At 44.1% G+C, this 24,473-nt stretch overlaps 1 long non-coding RNA gene across 1 annotated transcript; it reads left to right on the top strand.

The window, feature by feature from the left end:
- On the top strand, nucleotides 1-23,774 carry LOC142736214 (uncharacterized). Its single transcript, XR_012880554.1, has 3 exons — nucleotides 1-110; nucleotides 21,790-21,981; nucleotides 23,650-23,774. It is a non-coding gene; the product is annotated as an uncharacterized LOC142736214 (long non-coding RNA).
- Nucleotides 23,775-24,473: the final 699 nt, after the last annotated feature.

Raw genomic sequence — 24,473 nt, forward strand, 5'->3', positions numbered from 1 at the left:
TGAAGACAACTGAGCGGAAAACTGCATAAATGGGTCATGGCCGGGAGAAATCCATCATAGAGGTCTGGACCGGAGGGAGAAGAAAAGAACTAGAATCTGAGACGTCACCGGTGAGTCACTTAATCTAAATGTTTATTCTGCCTCTAATCAGTAATGTAGTCACTGTATGATCTGCAGCGAGATGATGGGTGGTATGATTTTTTTTTTGTGAAACAGCAACTCCCAGCATATCCTCCCCATTGTTTGGGCCATGATGGCAGCTGTAGTTTTACGCCGTACAAACCTATACGGCAGGGGTTGCACTAAATTGAGCTGTATTTGTTCTGGTGCTGTATATATGTACAGTGAAGGAAATAAGTATTTGATCCCTTGCTGATTTTGTAAGTTTGCCCACTGTCAAAGTCATGAACAGTCTAGAATTTTTAGGCTAGGTTAATTTTACCAGTGAGAGATAGATTATATTAAAAAAAAAGAAAATCACATAGTCAAAATTATATATATTTATTTGCATTGTGCACAGAGAAATAAGTATTTGATCCCCTACCAACCATTAAGAGTTCAGCCTCCTCCAGACCCGTTACACGCTCCAAATCAACTTGGTGCCTGCATTAAAGACAGATGTCTTAAATGGTCACCTGTATAAAAGACTCCTGTCCACAGACTCAATTAATCAGTCTGACTCTAACCTCTACAACATGGGCAAGACCAAAGAGCTTTCTAAGGATGTCAGGGACAAGATCATAGACCTGCACAAGGCTGGAATGGGCTACAAAACCATAAGTAAGACGCTGGGTGAGAAGGAGACAACTGTTGGTGCAATAGTAAGAAAATGGAAGACATACAAAATGACTGTCACTCAACATCGATCTGGGGCTCCATGCAAAATCTCACCTCGTGGGGTATCCTTGATCCTGAGGAAGGTGAGAGCTCAGCCGAAAACTACACGGGGGGAACTTGTTAATGATCTCAAGGCAGCTGGGACCACAGTCACCAAGAAAACCATTAGTAACACATTACGCCGTAATGGATTAAAATCCTGCAGTGCCCGCAAGGTCCCCCTGCTCAAGAAGGCACATGTACAGGCCCGTCTGAAGTTTGCAAATGAACATCTGGATGATTCTGAGAGTGATTGGGAGAAGGTGCTGTGGTCAGATGAGACTAAAATTGAGCTCTTTGGCATTAACTCAACTCGCCGTGTTTGGAGGAAGAGAAATGCTGCCTATGACCCAAAGAACACCGTCCCCACTGTCAAGCATGGAGGTGGAAACATTATGTTTTGGGGGTGTTTCTCTGCTAAGGGCACAGGACTACTTCACCGCATCAATGGGAGAATGGATGGAGCCATGTACCATCAAATCCTGAGTGACAACCTCCTTCCCTCCACCAGGACATTAAAAATGGCTTGTGGCTGGGTCTTCCAGCACGACAATGACCCAAAACATACAGCCAAGGCAACAAAGGAGTGGCTCAAAAAGAATCACATTAAGGTCACGGAGTGGCCTAGCCAGTCTCCAGACCTTAATCCCATCAAAAACTTATGGAGGGAACTGAAGATCCGAGTTGCCAAGCGACAGCCTCGAAATCTTAATGATTTACAGATGATCTGCAAAGAGGAGTGGGCCAAAATTCCATCTAACATGTGTACAAACCTCATCATCAACTACAAAAAACGTCGGACTGATGTGCTTGCCAACAAGGGTTTTGCCACCAAGTATTAAGTCTTGTTTGCCAAAGGGATCAAATACTTATTTCTCTGTGCACAATGCAAATAAATATATATAATTTTGACAATGTGATTTTCTTTTTTTTTTTAAATATAATCTATCTCTCACTGGTAAAATTAACCTAGCCTAAAAATTCTAGACTGTTCATGACTTTGACAGTGGGCAAACTTACAAAATCAGCAAGGGATCAAATACTTATTTCCTTCACTGTATGAGCTTGGTTCTGGTGTATTATATATGTACTGAGCTTGGTTCTGGTGTTGTATTTATGCATGAACCTTGTTCTGGTGCTGTATATATTTATGGGCTTTGTTCTAGTGCTGTATTTTTGTACTGAGGTTTGTTCTGGTGCTGTATTTATGTACTGAGATTTGTTCTGGTGCTGTATATATGTCAGAGCTTGTTTCTAGTGCTGTATTTATGTACTGAGCTTGGTTGTGGTACTGTATGTATGTCAGAGCTTGGTTCTGGATCTGTAGTTAAATAGGATATATCTATAATAACAAAATTGCAGGGCAGATGGAATTGTTCTCAATTCATTGTATATTTCATGGGAACCGGTCTGGTAGTTTTAACCCCTTGAACCGCCACCATGCGGTAATACATGACCTGACAATACTTCCTCTGTATGTTTTTTCTCAGATACAGCAAAATCTTTAAAATCCACTTTTAAAACAGCGCACACTGTATGCTAATTACTCATTAAAGGGACATGGGACGGTGACGATATCCTGACGAGTCACACAGTCCTGCCTCCAAACCCACTTTCCATGTTTGATTGACATCCCCTGGCTGATACAACTTTCTCGGATGCGCCATTGCCTTGTGGCACTATACACAAAGGGGGACTGCATGGCACTATATACAAGGGGAGCTGTGTGACACTTTACACATGGGGGAGCTGTGTGGCACTACTAAGGGGGGGGGGCTGTGTGGCACTATTTACAAGGTGGAGGGCTGTGGCTCTATCTACAGGGGGCTGTGTGTGGCGCAAACTACAGGGGTCTGTGCGTGGCACTATCTACTAAGGGGGGGGCTGTGTAGCACTATATACAGTGGGAGCTGTATATCGTTATATACCAGGGAGGCTTTATGGCGATATCTACAGGGGGCTGTATCTAGAAGGGGGAGGTGGGGGTCGCTATCTACAAGTGGGGTGTTTTTGTCTGCCTGCTATGGGGCCCAGTCTTTCCTATTTACGCCCCTGGGCGGCATATTGAACCAGGGACGGACTGGACCGGGGGGAGGGGGCATGCCTTATTTTACTTACCTGACGTGCCGCATGATGGTGACCATCTATAAGAACACTCCTCCTCTTTGATGCTGTACGCATCACGCGCCGCCAGAGAGGAGCAGGTCTGCAGAAGGAGCGGTCAAGTGTTCTCTCTATAAGAAGTGGAGTGACGAGATGCACGATGCACGAGGTGAGTGGTGGCCTGTATTAAAAATTGAGCGCCACTTACAGCGCTCACGCTCCTGCCTTCACTGATTTAAAAGGTGTTGGCCGGCCATAGCTGGGGGGCCGGGACCTGGGAGTATACTGCAAGGGAGGTCTGGCCGTTTTACTGACAGCCAAGGGCTCTATGAAGGGGGAATAAACCACCCCATAGAGCCCTCACGTTACTATAATTGAAGGATAGGGGGATGCAGGGGAGGGGTGGTCTGAGAGTCTGACTTACTGGAGAGGGCTATATAGGGGGGAATATTCTGCTCCCCTTTTAGAGCAGTCAGTCGGATGCTCAGACCCCCCTAACCTTTCAGTATAGTAACTAGTGAGGGCTCTATGGGGGGGATTATTCCCGAGACCTCTGCTGTCAGTAAAATGCCCAGACCCCCCTTGGTGTATACTCCCGGCCCCCCAGCGTCAGCCGACCCCTTTTAAATTAGAAGGGGCAGGATCGAGCTGTTACCGATCACATCTAAGTTCATAACTTAGATGTGATCGATAATAGGTGACATAATGGATTCAGGTCTCAGCACTAGATACAGCTGCTCTGTATACAGGATACAAAGCAGCTGTATCTCAAAAAGTACAAATCATTTTCAATAAAAAGTAATCGTGTCTGTTCGGCTATTTCCGGAAAAAAACTTATCGGTGTACGGACTCAGTAGAAAGTCTATGAGCCCGTACTCCGATACATTTATTTCCGGAAAAAGCCGAACAGACACGAAGCAGCTGAGCGTTCACATGAGTGCTTCAGCTGCTTCAGCTCGGACCCCCACCAATCCAAACTTCTGACATGTCACTATGACATGTCAGAAGTTTGTCTAACATTTAGCTACACTTTAAGCTTTTTTTCAATAAAATGGTTAAAGTGGATTGTGTGGAAGAGTTATTTCAATAAAACTTTTTTTTTATGTCTCTGTTTTTGAATACTTCATTACCGCTTTAGTAATGGCAGCTGTCTGATTGAGAGCATCCATTACTAAGAAGGGGCTTAGTGTTAGCCAGTAAAAAGGCTAGCACTAACCCCCTATTATTACCATGGTACCCACCACCACCACCAGGAGTACCGGGAAGAGCTGGGTACGATCCAGTACCCGACCATCTGAAGTGAAAGGTACTGGGGTGGCCGCAGGCTGGTACTATCAGGCCAGGAAGGCACAAAAACCATGGCCCTTCCCACCCTGGTGATGCTAGGCTGCTGCTTTATTGTATCTGGCTGGTTATGAAAAATGGAGGGGATCTCACGTAATTTTTTTTTCAATTTAAAAAAAAAATGACGTGGGGTTCCCCCTATTTTTAATAACTAGCCAGATACAATAAAGCAGCTGCAGCCTTGCATCACCAGGGTGGGAAGGGCCACTTTTTTTGGCCCTTCCCAGCCTGATAATACCAGCCTGCGGTCGCTCCGCTGCCTAACCGTCATTTCAGATGGCCAGGTACTGAATCGTACTCGACTCTTCCCAGTATCCCTGGGGCAGTGGGAACCGGGGTAATAATAGGGGTTAGTGATAGCATTTTTACTGTCAATCAGACCTCAGCCCTAAGGCCATAATAAAGTATTAAAAAAAACAGACATACAAATTTATTTTTTATTGAAATCAAAACTCCCACATGCAACCCTCCTTCACAATTTTTATTTTTTTTTAAAAGTAGATCATTTAGGTAGTCAAATGAATCTACGACGGAACCTACCGAAAAAAAGTTACCAGTATAAAATGTAAAAAAAATTAAAATTTGCCACAATAGAAACCCCTGCTCCGCCGTTTGCTCTTGTAGGTACCAGCCTGGTTTAGGCCTGAGGCCTACAAGAGATCGGGAGCACGCTCATGACGTCAACTGCCCGGCACGATGACGTCACTGCATCATGCTGTCCACGCTGGGCCACTGAATCCAGTTAAAAATCATAAGTCAATTAGGTAATAAAAAGGGGGCATAGAAGATGTGTTAAACCATTTTCAGTGTTAATGCTGCGTTGTTGATGTATGATACTAAAGTAATACAGTAGAAGAATTCTTTAAATCTTTTCTATACCTCAAACAGCACTTTAGCAAATAAACAACAAATGTTTTCCTATGAGAAAACTCGGATAGATTGGGGGGGGCGTCTTTTTATAGTTTGCCTCAGGCAGCAGAGGGGCTAGGTTCATGCCTGGCCGGACCCCACAGCTGCTATGGGCCAATGGGCTTAGGGGCCTAGGGACAAGCTGCCCCGTCGAGTAAGAAGAATTCCCTCCCTATTCCCACCACATACACTATATTTTTTCACAAGGAGGCAAATAAATTAACAAAACAGCAAACTGTGAAGCCCTAGAACTGAAAAGGGTAGGTGGGCCACATATAGAAAAAATGGGAAGTTGACGCAGAGGCGTAGCTAGGTTCTTCTGCACCCGGGGCAAAGATTCAGATTGGCGCCCCCCCCAACTTATTTCCCGACATCTCCTTCCCCCTCGCCATGTTTTCTTTCCCTACCTATCAATGAGGTGTAATTTTTTTTCACGATTTTTTTAATGTAACGCGAGTATAAAAGCATTTCTACATTTTACAAGCGATATAGTTCTATAATGTAATTAACATAAAAATAAATTAAAAGAAAATAAATTAAAGAGGCCACACACAGCCCCCTGTAGATAGCGCCACACAGAGCCCCCCCCTGTAGATAGCGCCACACACAGCCCGCTTCCCCCCTGTAGATAGCGCCCCACAGCCCCCCTTGTACTTAGCGCCACACTCCTCCCCCCTTGTACTTAGCGCTACACTGTGAACAGACCGGTGAGCAGTAGCCTACCTCTACCACTCTCCGCTCTGCCTGGTGTGACTTACCGGAGAAGCCGAGGAGGTCATGCGGTGCAGGCAGCGGCGGAGTTCCTTCTGACTAGGGTTGGTGACAGCCAGGGCCGGCCTTCACTTGGATGGCGCCCTGTGCGGGACTCTCTATTGCCGCTCCCTACACAAACCAAAAATTAACCACATATATAGACACGCTGGAACATATATACTGTACATACATAAAGACAGATATTTAGACATATAGGCAAATATACATAGACACATCAGGAATATATACAAACAGGTAAATATATAGACGTACAAACACATATACACACACACACACACACACACACACACACACACACACACACACACACACACACACACACACACACACACACACATAAATACACAGACAGGATCATATACAAATACATAAAAGGCACATATATACAAGCACAAAGACACATTCACAAACAGACCCATATATAGGCACACAGGCACATATGTACACAACACAGATAATGTAGTAGATGTTACCTGCAGTCCTATGTAACACCACAGATAACACAGTGATAACTCTCTGAGTACAGATAATGTGGTAACTGCTGCCTGCAGTCCTATGTAACAACACAGATAACACAGCGATAACTCTCTAATTACAGATAGTAGTGTTACCTGCAGTCCTATGTAGCACCACAGATAACACACAGTGATAACTCTCTGAGTACAGATAGTAGTGTTGCCTGCAGTCCTATGTAACACCACAGATAACACATTTTAACAGAGCTGAGATTGTAATTTAGCACAATGTGTTATCTGTGGTGTTACATAGGACTGCAGGCAACAGCTACTACATTATCTTTAATCAGAGTTATCACTGTGTTATCTGTGGTGTTACATAGGACTGCAGGTAACACTACTACATTATCTGTACTCAGAGAGATATCACTGTGTTATCTGTGGTGTTACATAGGACTGCAGATAACATCTACTACATTATCTATACTCAGAGCGTTATCACTGTGTTAGGGTATGTTCACACGAGGGTGTCCGTAACGGCTGAAATTACGGGGATGTTTCAGCCTGAAAACATCCCCGTAATTTCAGCCGTAACGGCATGTGCAGGCGCTAGAACGCTGCGTCAATTACGGACGTAATTGGCGCTGCTATTCATTGGGCAGATGTTTTTCAGCGCTATTGAGGCGCTATTTTCGGACGTAATTCGGGGCAAAAACGCCCGAATTACATCCGTAAATAGGCCGTGTGAACATACCCTTATCTGTGGTGTTACATAGGACTGCAGGCAACACTACTACATTATCTGTACTCAGAGAGATATGACTGTGTTATCTGTGGTGTTACATAGGACTGTAGGTAACATCTACTACATTATCTGTACTGTGTAGCAGAGCTGAGATTGTAATTTAGCACACAGTACAGATAATGTAGTAGATGTTACCTGCAGTCCTATGTAACACCACAGATAACACAGTCATGTCTCTCTGAGTACAGATAATGTAGTAGTGTTACCTGCAGTCCTATGTAGCACCACAGATAACACAGTGATAACTCTCTGAGTACAGATAATGTAGTAGATGGCAGAGACAAACACATGCAGAGACAAACACATGCAGAGACACACACATGCAGAGACACACACATGCAGAGACACACACGCAGAGACACACAAACACACGCAGAGAGACACTCACCATGTCTTCTTGCTGACAGGTCAGGACGGGCTGTGTGTGGGCGGAGCTTCCTCTCTGCTTCTCGACAGAGCACAGGCAGATGCAGGGAGGCTGCAGCATGGGAGTGGACCTGTCCCCTGACCTTAGTCATCTGACCTCATGTCACTGACGTGAGGTCAGGTGACTGGACTGGTCCACTCCCTGGCCGTCACAGACCCCAGTCAGAACGCCGTAATGTCCTGGCTGTTCCTAAGCTGCTGCAGGTGTCCCACATATGGGGCGCCTGTCAGCAGCGATCAGCTGCTCTTCGGCGCCCCCCTTCCCTATCCTCCGGGTTGCGGCCAGGGCAAATGCCCCGCCTGCCCCCCCCTAGCTACGCCCCTGGTTGACGGGCCGCATTACTCTCAAATTTGATACAATACAAAATTATTGTTAATCAGTTAGTTATTTGAACTACTACAACAATACTACATTACTATAATAATAATACTACATTACTATAATAATAGCGCTAGGTTTAAAATTTGAGATATTTCTCCACAAGCTTATTTCAACAATCCAGTTTTCCAGTTTGAGTGTCGCTAAATGCAGTCCAGTGGCTCATTTAGCAGCATTTGGCATACACACATGTCAAGATTGGGCAGCCCCTTTTTAGATAGTGCCACAGTGCCCTCTATGGATGCTGCCGCAGTGCCCTCTGTGGATGCTGCCGCAGTGCCCTCTGTGGATGCTGCCGCTGTGCCCTCTGTGGATGCTGCCGCAGTGCCCTCTGTGGATGCTGCCGCTGTGCCCTCTGTGGATGCTGCCGCAGTAACTTCTGTGGATGCTGCCGCAGTGCCCTCTGTGGATGCTGCCACAGTGCCCTCTGTGGATGCTGCCACAGAGTCCTCTGTAGATGCTGCCACAGACTCCTCTGTAGATGCTGCCACAGTGCCCTCTGTAGATAATGCAACACACCCCTAGATAATGCCACAGTGCCCTCTGTAGATAATGCAACACACCCCTAGATAATGCTAGAGTGTCCTCTGTACATACTGCCACAGTGCCCTCTGTAGATGCTGCCACAGTGCCCTCTGTAGATGCTGCCACAGTGCCCTCTGTGGATGCTGCCACAGTGCCCTCTGTAGATGCTGCCACATTGCCCTCTGTAGATGCTGCCACAGTACCCTCCGCAGATGCTGCCACAGTGCCCTCCATAGATGCTGCCACAGTGCCCTCCGCAGGTGCTGCCACAGTGCCCTCCGCAGATGCTGCCACAGTGCCCTCCACAGATGCTGCCACAGTGCCCTCCGCAGATGCTGCCACAGTGCCCTTCGCAGATGCTGCCACAGTGATGTCAGGGGCAGGGGCGTAGCTAAAGGCTCATGGGCCCCGATGTAAAAGTTCTTATTGGGCCCCCCCCGCAAACTCCTCATGGCCGACGTAATTCGGGCGTTTTAGCATTGAATTACGTCCGAAAATGTGGCTCAAAAGCGTTGGCAAACATCTGCCCATTCATTTGAATGTGTCTTACGATGTTTTGTGCCGACGGTCATTTTTTTTCTGTCAAAAGGCGGCGTGTAAAAAGAAGTGCCTGTCAGTTCTTCAGACGTAAATGGAGCCGTTTTCCATTTACTCCATGGAAAAACAGCTCCAATTAGGTCCGTAATGGACGCAGCGAAAGACGCCTGCACATGCCTTTACGGCTGAAATTACTGAGCTGTTTTCTCCTGAAAACAGCTCAGTAATTTCAGCCCTAACGGACGCTGCCATGTGAACATTCCCTCAGGGCTTAAAATGTCAGGGGAAATAGCCCCAATACATATATGTGTCCGCCCCAAAAAAATGTGTGTGTATAGGAGACAGCATAGCATATCTATAGCACTACGACCCTATAAACCATGGATAGGATTAGATACATTGGCTCAGCAGACAGTATCACACATGATCAGATTAGATACAGTGGCTGAGCAGACAGTATCACACATGATAGGATTAGATACAGTGGCTCAGCAGACAGTATCACACATGATAGGATTAGATACAGTGGCTTAGCAGACAGTACCACACATGATAGGATTAGATACAGTGGCTCAGCAGACAGTATCACACATGATAGGATTAGATACAGTGGCTGAGCAGACCGTATCACACATGATCGGATTAGATACAGTGGCTCGGAAGGCAGTATTACACATGATAGGATTAGATACAGCGGCTCAGCAGACAGTATCACACATGATAGGATTAGATACAGTGGCTCAGCAGACAGTATCACACATGATAGGATTAAATACAGTGGCTTAGCAGACAGTACCACACATGATAGGATTAGATACAGTGGCTCAGCAGACAGTATCACACATGATAGGATTAGATACAGTGGCTGAGCAGACCGTATCACACATGATCGGATTAGATACAGTGGCTCGGAAGGCAGTATCACACATGATAGGATTAGATACAGCGGCCCAGCAGACAGTATCACACATGATTGGATTAGATATAGGGCCCAGCAGACAGTATCACACATGATAGGATTAGATACAGTGGCTCAGCAGACAGTATCACACATGATAGGATTAGATACAGGGCTCAGCAGACAGTATCACACATGATAGGATTAGATATGGGGCCCAGCAGACAGTATCACACATGATTGGATTAGATACAGGGCTCAGCAGACAGTATCACACATGATAGGATTAGATACACGGCTCAGTAGACAGTATCACACATGATAGGATTAGAGATAGGGCCCAGCAGACAGTATCACACATGATAGGATTAGATACAGTGGCTCAGCAGACAGTATCACACATGATAGGATTAGATACAGGGCTCAGCAGACAGTATCACACATGATAGGATTAGATATAGGGCCCAGCAGACAGTATCACACATGATTGGATTAGATACAGGGCTCAGCAGACAGTATCACACATGATAGGATTAGATATAGGGCCCAGCAGACAGTATCACACATGATTGGATTAGATACAGCAGCTCAGCAGACAGTATCACACAAGATAGGATTAGATACAGTGGCTCAGCAGACAGTATCACACATGATAGGATTAGATACAGTGGCTGAGCAGACAGTATCACACATGATTGGATTAGATACAGGGCCCAGCTCGCTGACATTGCGGCTCCAGCGCTGGAACCAGGAAAGGTAAGAATAATAATTTTGCTTCTTTATGTGTTACTGTTTATTTTTGTGTGTTTGTGTTTTTTTACAGGTTCGGTTGTTGGACTTTGGATTCGAGGACTTCAATGACGGCGTTTTTTTTATTCTCAATAAAATGGTTAATGAGGGTTGTGTTTTTTTATTTCAATAAAATATTTTTTCTATGTGCTTTACCTCCATTACTAAGGCGGGGCTTAATGTTAGCAGGTGCAGAGGCCAACACTAACCCCCATTATTACACCGATACCCACCGCCACCAGGGGTACTGGGAAGAGCCGGGTACGAACCAGTACCCGACCATCTGTAGTGACGGGCAGGCACCGTTGCGGCCGCAGGCTGGTAGTATTAGGCTGGGGAAGGCCAAAAACAGTGGCACCTACCACCCTGGTAATGCTGCCTGCTGCTGCTGTGTTGTATCTGGCTGGTTACGAAAATTGGGGGGGACCCGACATCGTTCTTTCCAATTATTTTTTATTTATTCTTTTTTAAAATGACGTGGGGTCCCCCCCATTTTTCATAACCAGCCAGATACAATAAAGCAGCAGCAGCCTAGCATTACCAGGGTGGCCTTTCCCCTCCTGATAATACCAGCCTGCGGCCACTCCAGTGCCCGACCATCACTACAGATGGTCAAGTACTGGATGGTACCCGGCTCTTCCCAGCACCCCTGGTGGCGGTGGGTACCGGGGTAATAATGGGGGTTAGTGTTAGCCTCTGCATCGGCTAACACTAAGCCCCGCCTTAGCAATGGATACTGTCAATCAGCCAGCGGCCATTACTAAAGCGGTAGTAATATAGTTTCAAAAAAAACACAAACACATAGAAAAAATATTTTATTGAAATAAAAAAAAAACCCACACAGCCCTCATTAACCATCTTATTGATAATAAAAAAAAAGCCGTCATCGAAGTAGTCCTGGAATCCGACGTAGTCCAACTACCGAACCTGTAAGAAAACACACAAAAAACCGATTAGTAACACATGTGTTAGGCTTAGATACAGGGCCCATGTGTGATACTGTCTGTGGGACCCTGTATCTAAGCCTACCACAACGTAGGCTTAGATACAGGGTCCAGCAGACAGTAATCTTATACAGTATAAGATTACTGTGTGCTGGGGCCCTGTATCTAAACCTACAGTGTGGTAGGCTTATATACAGGGCCCATCAGACAGGATCACGCATGGGCCATGTATCTAAGCCGACACCGATTCACAGCATGACCGGAATGAAGTGACCGGAATGAAGGGGAGCAGCTCTCGTACGAGTGCTGCGGCCCCTTCAAAACAGCTGATTGGCGGGTCCCGGGAATCGGACCCCGCCAGTCAGGGCTAATCTTACCTTCCTCTTCGGCCATGGCGGGAGTTCTGTCGTCTCGATGCTGTGCGCGGCGCGTAGCGCTGTGACGTTATGCGCTGCGCACAGCGCTTGACGTCAGGACCTCCGCTGCGATCCGGAACCAGGAAGGTAAGTAAAGTCTGTTACTATAGTAACAGGGGCCCGCGGCCCGAGTTACTATAGTAAATTTTTATTGATGTGGTGCGGGGGGGCTGTGGGCCCCCCTGGCTTCGGGGCCCGGTCGCAATTGCGACCGCTGCGACCCCTATAGCTACGCCAGTGGTCAGGGGCTTGCCCAGAGCTGGAGTCCTGGAGCAGAGCCGCTTCTAGCACCCTGCCGGGGATTCCAGCTCTGCTCCTGACATCACTGTCCATATATAGACAGAGATGTCAGGGGCAACCCCAGAGCTGGGGTCCCGGGCAGAGCGCTAGTAGGCTCTTCCTGGGACTCCAGCTGTGCTCCTGACATCACTGAGACTCCTGCACTGGGGAAGCCCCTGACATCATTGTCGATGTATGGACAGCGATGTCAGAGGCTTCCCTAGAGTCCCAGAGCAGAGCCTATACTAGCGCTCTGCCCAGGATTCTGGCTCTGGGGAAGCCCGGGACTCTGGCTCTGGGGAAGCCCCAGACATCGTGTGTCCAAACATGGACACCGATGTCAGTGAATTCCCCAGAGTCCCGGAGCAGAGCCGATACTAGCGCTCTGCCCGAGACTCCGCTCTGGGGAAGACCCTGACACACTGTCCATATATGGGCAGCGATGTCAGGGAATTCCACAGAGTCCCGGAGCAGAGCCGATACTAGCGCTCTGCCCGGGACTCCGCTCTGGGGAAGACCCTGACACACTGTCCATATATGGACAGCGATGTCAGGGAATTCCACAGGGTCCCGGAGCAGAGCCGATACTAGCGCTCTGCCCAGGACTCCTCTCTGTGGAAGACTCTGACATCGCTGTTCATATGTGGACAGCGATGTCAGGGAATTCCAAAATCTGGGAGCAGAGCCGATACTAGCGGCTATGTGTCCCGCGGGCCGCAGATGACAACCCCAGGGGACACATGCGGCCCGCGGGCCGCGTGCTTGAGACCCCTGCATTAGAGCATGTTTATAATAGGCAGATTACCCAGCAAACTACATTTCAAACTACAGTGCAATACAAGTGAATGGTGTTTTTACAACCCACATATTACAGAAAAAAAATATGTACAGACAATTATACTATATTGTCAGTATTGCATATATTAATTGACCTCTATGGCAGCTTGATGCATGCAGTATGGATCATATTATTTGAGTACTGCAATTATATAAATACTATGATATATTATATATCTGGGCTAGAAATGGCAAAGTGAAAAACAGTATCAAACGATAAAAACCCTTTGGTTTTAATTGTTGCCGCGATAGGTGGTAAACCCAGTTAGGGTACTGCTACTTTTTCACATGCAGGATATAGGTTAGGTTGCTCTGTTTCTTATATAAATGCCATTTATATCGTGTTTGGTTACTTTTTTTACTATACAGTACAATGCTATGAAATTGTCATATCTATATGGATATCATTTACAGGTGCTACCGTCACATATATTGTACAAGCAAGGATAAAAGATGCTGTCACATTTTATGAATTTGAGTGGAAAATTGTCTACCTGTAATCTTAACAATTTGAAATTACACAGTTCTTGTTCTGCAACTAGAAAACTAAAGATTTCAAGTGGAAAGTGGAAAATCTAAGCACTTAAACGGATCACTTAATGAAGCTTAATACACATGTAGGACTCTATTAAGTGATGGTTTGTTGGCCTTTTTGAGTAATCAATGTTCTAAAGCCACACAGGGCTATAATTTGTGGATTTTATATGGCTGAAGTCTGAAGCCTCAGTGAATAAATGTGTTTCATGTAGCAGATCGATGTTTAGTGCCCAAATTGATAGCTGTCTGTAAAGATAATAGTGCTATTCGGTATACAATGAATCATAATCTCAGCTTGCTCCCTTTTTTATTCTGGAAGTTAAGGGATGATACACAAGTTTTGCATTATGGTATAATATACTACAAAAGCATAGCAACACATTTTTTTCTTTCCTTATCTGCATTCTGCTCTAGTAAAATAAGCCTACATAGGTTTTAATATTTAAAGGGGTTTTCCTGGAGTCTAAATTTTTTTCCTGACTGTAGGACATAGAATAAAATAAAAAAAATAACCAATTCTCATGTGTCGGTAGTCTCCGTTGGTCCTTGTATACCTGTTGTCCAGTGATAACATCTCGTACATTCATATGATCACTATAGCCAGTCACTGCTTCAGCTGTCTCATGCTGTACATGCAAGCATCACCACTGAGGCCAGTGATTGGCTGCATCAGTCACTTGAATGTACGGCCCGTCACCGCTACAGCAAATTAAGAAAAGACTGGAGAAAAGACCAGAGCATCAGACCTGTAGCGTCAGGGAATTTAAGTATTGTTTATTTTTTCCATTAATTTAGCACATTTCCTACTGTCAGGATAATTTTTTTAACTCCTGGAAAACCTGTTTAAGTCAACTAAACCTTACTTTCCCCAACCAAATTAACACGTTTCCTTTTTTTCATACTCCCATTACTTGACATCGTACTTGAAAACTGGTATAAGTGGCTCCATAAGTGGAATTATGTTTTTTTAAGAAAAAAAGAGTAAAAATAGAATAAAAAATATAAAAATATTTCAATTTTAAATAAAAAAATGCTTGTGATTTCTCCTATTGCAAAAGATGTAATCATATAAAAACAAAATGCTACAGGCTGTACTTTTAAAGAGTTTTTGGAATTTCCCTTTGACATCTTTGTTTAGAGAGCTTTATAACACACACTTTAGGTGCTAAAGAACCTCTTTTTGTTATGCTCAATTTACATCACAACTTTACACACTGTTAGCAGTATTAAAGAGGCTCTGTCACCACATTATAAGTGTCCTATCTCCTATATAAGGAGATGGGCGCTGTAATGTAGGTGACAGTAATGCTTTTTATTTAAAAAAAACAATCTTTTTTCACAACGTTAGGAGCGATTTTGGTTTATGCTAATGAGCTTTCTTAATGCCCAAGTGGGCGTACTTTTACTTTAGACCAAGTGGGCGTTGTACAGAGGGGTGCATGACGCTGACCAATCGGCATCATGCACTACTCTCCATTCATTTACACTGCACTAGCGATATAGATATATCGCTATGTGCAGCCTCATACACAAGCCCTAACATTACTACAGTGTCCTGATAATGAATACACATGACCATCCAGCCTGGACGTCATGTGTACTCAGAATCCTGACACTTCTGACTCTTTTTTTGTGAGATTCCGGCAAGTGAAACCAAATCTCACGAGATCACGGAGCTAAACGAGATTTGGTTTCACTTCCCGGAATCTCACAAAAAAAGAGTAGTCACTCACTTCTCCTGTAGCGGAATCCCCGGCCATAGAGTCTGGGATTCCGCTTCAGAAGTGAGTGACGTCGCAGTGTCCATATATGGACAGTGTAGTCACTCACTTCCCCTGTAGCGGAATCCCCAATCCCCGGCCAGGGATTGGGGATTCCGACTCTTACAGGGAGCAAAAAAGACCCTCCTCCTCCTCACATGCACTCTGCACTGTGAGGAGGAGGAGGAGAGAGAGCGCGAGCGACGGAATACATGGCCATTTCTTCTTGACACATTCCGTTGATGGCTGGTTTCCCGGGCCGTCAAAAAATCGGTCGTGTGATTATCCCCATTAGGGGTCTATTGTTCCTACTGCAGCCGGGTGACGGCCGATTTATGAACAGCCGCCTCCCGGCCGGGAAACCATGTCGTGTGAATAAGGGCTTAGACTGGAATCCGTTAAGAAGAGTTTTAAAAAAATAAATATTTCATAGGGCTACACGTTTCAACACGTAACAGGTGTCTTCCTCAGGCAAGTGCCTACTAGTATTTTGGCAACTATGTTACAAAATGTAAGTAACCGCACAGAAAGCAATTTAATGGAATAGATAAAGGGCATATGATTAGTATACTATATGTTTAAAAAGCATATGTTAGTAGTCACTATAGTATATAGGGCAAAGATAGTACTTGGAATAGGGTAGATCAGAAAAGTTACTCTTCTCTATGTTAAAGAACCAAGGCCATAATTCATTCATAGGGGTAATTAAAACTATCGAAGGAAATAACAAGAAATAAATGAAGAGATATTGAAGGTTTGGGGGAGTATTAGCAAGTCCAATATAGGGAGAGTGAATTAGGGACCAATTTAAAAAACATAAAATTCCCTAAATTATCTATTTCTCAAACATAATTATTGGACACCAAGATATCCCACATTTTAAAACCATTATGGCACAATTCCCAAATAATGTCACTAGGCCTTGATGGTTTTCCAGTGGAATTTTATCGGTGATACCTGGAAATAATGATTGGTCAAATGTCATGCTACATCAGGCAGGAGCTGGGCTAAAAAAGGGCAAAACTTTTTTCTTAACAATGTAAAATATTCATTCTGTTCACATGTTTCAAGCCCTGCAGCTTTTATTCAAAACATGGATTTTTTTTTAGCTGGCTTCATTTTAATATGTCTTAACTTCACTTAGACCAGGGGTCTCAAGCACGCGGCCCGCGGGCCGCATGCGGCCCCTGTGGCTGTCATCTGCGGCCCGCGGGACACAGAGCCGCTAGTATACTAGGAATTCCCTGACATCGCTGTCCATATATGAACAGCGATGTCTGGGGCTTCCCCAGAGCCGTAGTCCCGTGCAGAGCGCTAGTACAGGCTCTGCTCCAGGACTCTGTGGAATTCCCTGACATCGCTGTTCATATATGGACAGTGTGTCAGGGTCTTCCCCAGAGCGGAGTCCCGGGCAGAGCGCTAGTATAGGCTCTGCTCTGAGACTCCGTGGAATTCCCTGACATTGCTGTCCATATATGGACAGTGTGTCAGGGTCTTCCCCAGAGCGGAGTCCCGGGCAGAGCGCTAGTATCGGCTCTGCTCCGGGACTCTGTCGAATTCCCTGACATCGCTGCCCATATATGGACAGTGTGTCAGGGTCTTCCCCAGAGCGGAGTCCCGGGCAGAGCGCTAGTATCGGCTCTGCTCCGGGACTCTGTGGAATTCCCTGACATCGCTGCCCATATATGGACAGTGTGTCAGGGTCTTCCCCAGAGCGGAGTCTCGGGCAGAGCGCTAGTATCGGCTCTGCTCCGGGACTCTGGGGAAGCCTCTGACATCGCTGTCCATACATCGACAATGATGTCAGGGGCTCCCAGTGATGTCAGGAGCACAGCTGGAGTCCCAGGAAGAGCCTACTAGCGCTCTGCCCGGGACTCCAGCTCTGGTGTTGCCCCTGACATCTCTGTCCATATATGGACAGTGATGTCAGGAGCAGAGCTGGAATCACAGGCAGAGTGCTAGAAGTGGCTCTGCTCCGGGACCCCAGCTCTGGGCAAGGCCCTAACATCACTGTGGCAGCATCCGTGGAGGGCACTGCGGCAGCATCCGCGGAGGGCACTGCGGCAGCATCCGCGGAGGGCACTGCGGCAGCATCCGCGGAGGGCACTGCGGCAGCATCCACGGAGGGCACTGTGGCACTATCTAATATCTTGACATGTGTGTCTGCCGAATGCTGCTAACTGAGCCGCCGGACTGCATTTAGCGACACTTAAACTGGAAAACTGGATTGTTGAAATAAGCATGTGGAGAAATATCTCAAATTTTAAACCTAGCGGTATTATTATAGTAATGTAGTATTAGTATTATAGTAATATAGTGTTATAGTAGTTCAAATAACTAATTGATTAGCAATAATTTTGTATTGTATCAATTTTGAAAGTAAATGCGGCCCGACCACTTCACATTTTTTCTACATGTGGCCCACTTACCTGGCCGAGATTGAGACCCCTGACTTAGACACTGAGTTTTTACCAAATCCCCTATACCCAGTGGTGAGTCTTGCCTTTGTGCTAGGTAAAAAGGACTGGATGGAATAGTTGAGAAAACCCACCCCCACCCCCTGAAGCCCCCCCCCCGCTTCATGGATGCTGCCCCCACTACCTATTCCACTTTGCATTATTTTTCTCATTTGATCCTTCTTATTTCTGTTGTTGGTGTTTTCTCCCAGCTTATGCAATGACCAGGCACCATCTTGTTACTTATGTCTGTATTATGGGAGGTTTTCTGTGTGGCACAGAAAAAATACTGATGACCACAGATATTGTGACTTACATGTGTGTTCATTGATACAAGAAGTCACTGAAACGAGCAAAGTTGGAGGCATCGGTACACACAGAAGGAGTATCCACAGTCACATTTATTATTGATTCTAAACATGTTATTTAATTACGGACAATAATTCGGGCAGTAGTGGTAGGCTTTAAGAGGGTTCAATTGTTTCAGACCCCTTCCAGATACATATTGGGCCAGATTTACTAAGCTGTCAAAGATTTAGGCCCCATGTACATGGCCGTGCCCGTAATCACGGCCCGCATTTTCAGGCCATGCTCCCATACAAAGTATGGAAGCACGGCCCGTAAAACACAAAAAAATGGACATGCTCCATAATTCCCAGCAGAGTTCTAATGCACGGACACCCATCCATAGTGATACGGAAAGGTGTCTGCGGCCAATAGAACTGAATGGGTCCGTAATTGCGGACCGTATTACGGTCTGCAATTACGGGCAACCTTTACAGTCATGTGCATGGAGCCTTAGATAGCATAAACTTAGACCAAGCAGTCTGAAGATGTGACAAATTATCACAGTTGCGCATGCTGTATGAGAAATGTAAGACACTATTCTCCTCTCTACTCTTGGTTGGCTTAGTTTTCATTTGGCACAATCTTGCACATTTTAGCACATTTCAAGCCACAGACTTTCCCTGCTAAGCAACACCCCATTTCTAGACACGTTTTAAAAGTTTCAAGTCAGGCACAAACATCTGTTCTTAAATTAGTCTAAAATGAAATGCGCCAAAATGTGCCAACATTTGGCACATTTTTCGACATTGTAGATGTATACACACAGCAATATATCTGCCCCATTGTCTAAACACACAGCTCTCAATATTAGGGAGCACTTTTACAGAAGATCTTTTTTATTTACATGCCTCATGTTCGTATAGGCGGCTCTGTGGACGTGATGCATTTATACAGACCCCCCAAGCATTCCTGATTTAGCGGGGTACTTCTAAATTATGGCTACTGTCCCGGGAAACCAGGCAAACCTTCTGACCGTATTTGTGTGGAAAGGTTAGCTAGACCCCTTACATTGTATCTTAACAGGGGTTACTCTGGCAAACACTTGCACCACTATGGCTCAATATGGGACCACTGTAGCTGACACTGGGGACACTGTAACTTATACTAGGGGCCCAGTGGATGGCAATAAGACTGACTATGGGGGCATAGCTGCTTAAATAAACATGTCCCTTTTTATCATCTAAAAAAGCTATACCTGTACTTATCATGTCTATACAAAGCAGCCTGTATCGACATATGCATGCAAATAAACAGTTTGCTGCATGCCGCCATGGTCCATGAGTTAATTTCTGGGGACAGAATTTTTATATAATCTATATGAGAATGTGTGCGCATTAGATGAGACTGAATGTATAAAAGCTGTAAGTTCTAGAAGCTTATGTGCAAATAATGAGGCATTTCTTGTATATTTAAAATATCTGCAACCAAGGAGTTAATGGCTCTGTCTAAGTGAGATGATTGCTTTTCTGTTTCTCCTAAAATATTGGTTGAAAAGACATTTTGTTAGCGCTTGGGGAATTACTAAAGCAGCAGTAACCAGTGCAGAGGATCATTAGAAGGAAGATAATCATCGGCAAAGGCAATAAAGTGCCTGAAGCACAGCCAAGAATGCTTATCCTTCAAGGGCTTTAGCTCACCTATAGATGTTACTATTGTTCTACATCACTTTCCTCAACTTAGTTGTGTGTTTCTGCGAAATAAGGTCCTTCAAGGGTAATTGAAATGACAGTGCTATGGGACTTTTAGAAAATTCTGTGCACTTTTCTTTACTTTTCTTTTCAATATTTGGATATGAACACAAAAACATTTTCTTTTTAATATTAATAGGTTACTGAACTGTAAAGATCTACTTATATTTTTTTTTAGAAGTACTCAAGACTTTCAAAAAGTTCTTCTGAAAGATTCATTTTTTTAATTTTTTTTATGATATACAATATGCCATGTAATAGGAATATATCTAGGAATATAAGAAGAAGTTTTCATTCGGATGGAAGGACACCTGCAAAATTTTAAACTGTGCTGTCTAACTCAGTTTCTGTAAGTACTGAGAAAATCACTAAAGTTCTAGAAATTTCCTCCTGAATAAGTAAAGCCAATGAAACATTACATCTCATCAGCCTCTCTCTACATGGTCACACTTAATATGGATAACGATAATGTGGACTCCTGTTTGTACAGCTAATACTGCAGAGTATAAAACTGACTATCGATATAAAGTAAATCTCCACTGAAAGATCTTTTGTCTGAGAATTAAATCCCCCCTCCCCCCAATAATACATCAAGCAAAACATGCTGGGTGCGTAGGTGAAAGGGAATAGAAACTCATAGACACCACCACTGACATTCAATTTATCCTAATGCATATCAATAGTAATAAACAGGAAAAAAAAAATCAAACTTGACTAAATAAAGGAGTTTTCTACCCCTACCTTGAATACCCCCTCAAAATTAGGCCACCCTAGCGATTTGCTGATCACTGGTCAGGCTACTGAAATCCAGGTAGCCAGTGCGGGCACCACACATTTTTCCTTTGTATGTTGGATGTAGCATTACACAGCGCCTGTTCAAATGAATGGTCAACCATGAAATAAATGGTCGTGCTGAGTCCGCAAGAGCTGAAATCCCTTACTGTGGCATCTCTCTTCTCTGGATAATAGAGGGTCCTGAGTGGGTGACCCATCTCTATGATGTTCATATGCTCTATTTGAGCTTATGGGCCGATTATCCCAGTTTAAAGAGATGTTACATAATTTGCAAAAATCATAAAACTGGTTTAAGCAACCACAAATATTAACAGACCATACCTCCGAAATCACACCAGTTATATAATTTATATACTATATATAGTGAAACATGAGTGTAACTACTACTATAGCAGGTATAGCAGCTGCTGTGGGGCCCAGCAGCTAATGGAGGCCGGCTTAATCTAAAAGGTAAGAGGTATTTCATACCCTGAATTTCCTTGCTGCTGGAGTGACTCCCCATTTAAAATTTTGCTATGGAGCCCTATGGCTACTCTTTACGCACCTGTATTCAAATATATTATTCAAATTAAACTGTGATACAAGAACAACTTGCTTCTCTATATCAACTCTCAGATATACAAGAGGAGACTTGTTACTTGAACTTGCAGATATAGTAGGACTAGTCACTGGTTTGCTTTATGTCCCGATAGTCCACTCACTCTTTACGTCTGGAGGATTAGATCTCTCAGCAGGCCTCAAGTCAGCCAGTCTTCCTCTCTTGGTACAACCTGACAACAGGCACAGCCACTTCCAACCTTAGATCTAGACATACAGTCTCTCCGTCTCTTTTCTGCAATGGTGCCACATTAACTGTCAGCTGTCCCTGCACTTGCCATCAGCTTTACCTTTCTGCTCTCCTCTCCCTAGCTGCCAGTGCAACGTTTTATTGGACGCTGTGGCAGTAGTTCCACCGATGATAACAAGGAGCACGGACACAAGAAGAGAAGGAGGACAGCCCGGCCCAAACACACAGGAGGTAACATACACATGCAAACAGGCTCCACCAGGACAAATGGTAAATGAGAACCACAGAAGGCACTCACTTTCACTACACACAAGGTGAGGAATGTATGTAACAATTTAAAGGGTCTATACCACCCGCTTACAGTGCTCTGGGCACAACACCAAAGAAGGTATTAAAATGTCAAGCTGCTGAATGCAATAGTTTCCAGATGCTCCATCCGGTCCAGTGAGCGGGATGCAGGATTGTTTAAAAGCTACTCTCATAGGGTACTGCTGGTATAGAAACAAGAGGACCAACACTTCAAATGGCTTCTCCAAAGGGTTTATTAATACAATAGTGCTCAGTTAAATAAATTTCAGGGCAGGCTTAGTATCCGTTTAGCTAGATGAAGGTACGAGTCCTGCCCATAAAAACTTTGAAGAAAGTCTTCAAAGTGTTGGTCCTCCTCTTTCTACATGAGCAATGCCCCATAAGACCAGCTGCATAATCTGATACTTGGTGTACAGTGGTAAAATAATTTTGCTATAGAGTTCCCACATAATGTTTACATATATATTTTTTTATATACGGAAAATTATCTAAATAGTGCAGTACACCTCAATGGTTAAAGTATGATCTAAAAAGAGCGAGAGGGGAAAGCAGAGGCAGAGGATGGTTTGGAGGAAACTGTGAGAGCCACAGCCTCAAAAGATATGAAAATCAAGGAAAGAGTCCTCTTTAGTTCTCAGTAAATGACAGTAGCGAGATTTTGATGAAAAAATTGGTGCAATCCCCAAAAAATTGTAACAGTTGGTAACAATGATGTGCTGTGTGTTGGTGCATTTGTATTTATAGAACATTATCTATTGTAATATCACAAGAGTGCACAACCTAAATAAATAAAGCAATTATGATGGCACAATAGAGTGCATCATAAACTAAATAATCAAGTGTGTATTTCTAGTCTGCTTTCTATTGTGATAAAATAACATATAAACATAAAAGAGAGTGCATCATGAATAAATAAAACAAAGTGTGTGTCGGCGCAATGTAAAAAATACTGGATACACAAAAAAAAAAAAAGAATTGGACTCGAAAGATGCCCATAGACTTGAGATCTGAAAGGAATGATTAGACAGATTGAATTTTAACTAGCCTTATCATTTGTTATCTCAGGAGATAAACAGAGCCAGAGGAGTTTTTTGAAGCTTTCATGCTCAAAGGTACTTCTACATGGCCCGAACTGGGCTGTGTAAACGAGCACCGATCAACGAGACAGTTAGTTTATCGGCGATCGTTTGCTCCTTTAACAAGGAGCTAGTATGGGGACGAGTGCTCTTTACTCCGATCGCTCGTCCCCATACATTAGTATCATGTCGGCAGCGCATACGACAACGATAATATTTTCAGTATTTAAAATGATACGATCAGCTAATGGACGAGCATGTGCTCGTTCATTAGCTGATCGTTGCCATGTTTACACAGGGCAATTATCAAGAATGAGCATTCTGTGAACACTCATTTTCCCAACAATTGGCCAGTGTAAAAGGGCCTTAAGAAGGGAGGATGACAGTTACCTTAGGTCTAGGCAACTTTAACAGACCCGGCAAATGATTTGACAGATAATACTGTAAAATGGCAGAAATCAAAGTCATGAGCTAACAAAATGTCATGATGTTTGTCAATGAATACAGTATTTGTTTATTTGATACACTATTGCGTATACTATATGATTAGCTTCTTGTCGGGAAACCCTTCGAACTAAAATGTATTATTTAAATCAGACATGGAAGGAGCATGGCACACCAAACCTCGGAACAAAAGAATCTTGTAAGCCACTTCAAGCACAAAAAACGGTGACAGAAATCTTTAATGACTTGCATAAATCCCAAGGTAAAACACAGAAAAAGCAAGCTCCAAAGAATCTCTGAAATTCTGGAAGGGACTTTGCATATTAAAGGATGTTCTTTGTCTTTTGTTCTCTAAATTTTCAATCCAAAAATAAGTATGTAACTCAAAGAAGTCAAAGGAACTCAGAAGAACACCGTCCTCTATCTTCCATTGCAATCTACAACTATGAAAACATTAAATGCACATCACGTTTTAGGGAGTACCTGTAAAGGATGTTACATATTTATTGATTGCGTCGCGTTTTAGGGGATGAAATAACTATATTAATTTACTTTACAATAATGGAAATGCCTTGTTCCTAAATGGTTTGTTAAGAAGACAAAGCATTAGAACCTGAACTATGCTCATCATTTCCATTTATCATTGGGTGAAAATAGTAAGAAAGAAAACAAAGATAATCTTTAATAAATGGCACAAGTTAGGGTATGTGCACACACACTAATTACGTCCGTAATTGACGGACGTATTTAGGCCGCAAGTACCAGACCGAACACAGTGCAGGGAGCTGGGCTCCTAGCATCAAACTTATGTACGATGCTAGGAGCCCGGCTCCCTGAACTGTGTTCGGTCCGGTACTTGCGGCCGAAATACGTCCGTCAATTACGGACGTAATTAGTGTGTGTGCACATACCCTAACTGACATGTTTATGTGTCACAATAATAAATAGGCTATTAGCCAAAAATTCAGAAAAGTATG

The sequence above is a fragment of the Rhinoderma darwinii genome, chromosome 1, assembly GCF_050947455.1.
Source record: "Rhinoderma darwinii isolate aRhiDar2 chromosome 1, aRhiDar2.hap1, whole genome shotgun sequence".
Lineage (NCBI taxonomy): Eukaryota > Metazoa > Chordata > Amphibia > Anura > Rhinodermatidae > Rhinoderma > Rhinoderma darwinii.